The sequence below is a fragment of the Poecilia latipinna genome, unplaced genomic scaffold (genome assembly GCF_001443285.1).
Source record: "Poecilia latipinna isolate Pla-1442-1.1 unplaced genomic scaffold, P_latipinna-1.0 Scaffold3437, whole genome shotgun sequence".
Classification (NCBI taxonomy): Eukaryota; Metazoa; Chordata; class Actinopteri; order Cyprinodontiformes; family Poeciliidae; genus Poecilia; species Poecilia latipinna.
The window spans coordinates 20,351-21,399 of NW_015116053.1; positions in this window are offsets into that span (position 1 = coordinate 20,351).

Sequence of the window (1,049 nt, forward strand, 5' to 3'; positions counted from 1 at the left end):
TGTACTTAAGTACAGTAACGAAGTACTTGTACTTCGTTACTTCCCACCACTGATTGGTGATATATACTGCATATATATCAGTGTTTTGGCCTTTGTGTTTTTAGGCTTCCAAAGCACTCATCCTATACAGACCGGGTCCTTCGAAAGATGCAGCCCCTGAATTTGGACATAGCTTCAGATTTGAAACTGGAAAAAAAAACTGAAATAAAAGAATCAGTGTGAAAACCTGGTTGATTTTTTTGTTTTGTTTTAATGTATATGTTAAGAATTTCAATTAATCTTTCACTATCAGTTTTTGTTTGACTTTCAGAACTTTAAATACACATGTATTACATTAATAAGTTAATGTTAATTTTCAGCCACAATTATAGTTTTCAGAGCCAGTATTTATTTTCAGTTTCAATTTAAGATGATGTCATAGTTTTAGCATTATGAATAAGGACAGGGCTGTGAGAAAGACTTTCCTTTTGGGACCACAAAATGAAACCTGTCAGAGTTTAATCACATGAAGCAAGGACCAAAAGTGCCACTTTCCAATAAAAATTATTTTCAATAAACTTTTACATGTGATTGTAAAACTGACACAGAATGACAATGTATTAAATTATTTTACATTTGCTACAGTCTTCCATAAGACATACTGTACATTTTCACTTTTACTTAACACGTAGGTTGCAAAATCCGATTGGTTGACATGAACGCCAACTCAAATGTGGACCAATCACTTTGGATGTAAGTTGTATTAGTCCCGCCCACTAAATTTTGTTTCTGATAAAATAGATTTATGCTCTTCCAAAACTCTGTAAAGGACAGCAAAGGATTTACATAACTCAAAATACACCTTGGAACAGTTTTTAATTAATAAGATATTAAAGATGTAAATTGTTTAATAAACACATTTATTTCCAATGTTATTTATTTATTCATTTATAAATATTTATATAACCAGCTCCCTGTACTGAACTGGGGCACGGGAGAGACCAGGGCCGTGCAGAAACCACTAAAGGGCAGGTGCTCCAAAAAAAAAAGGGCACATCTAACCTCCTTCT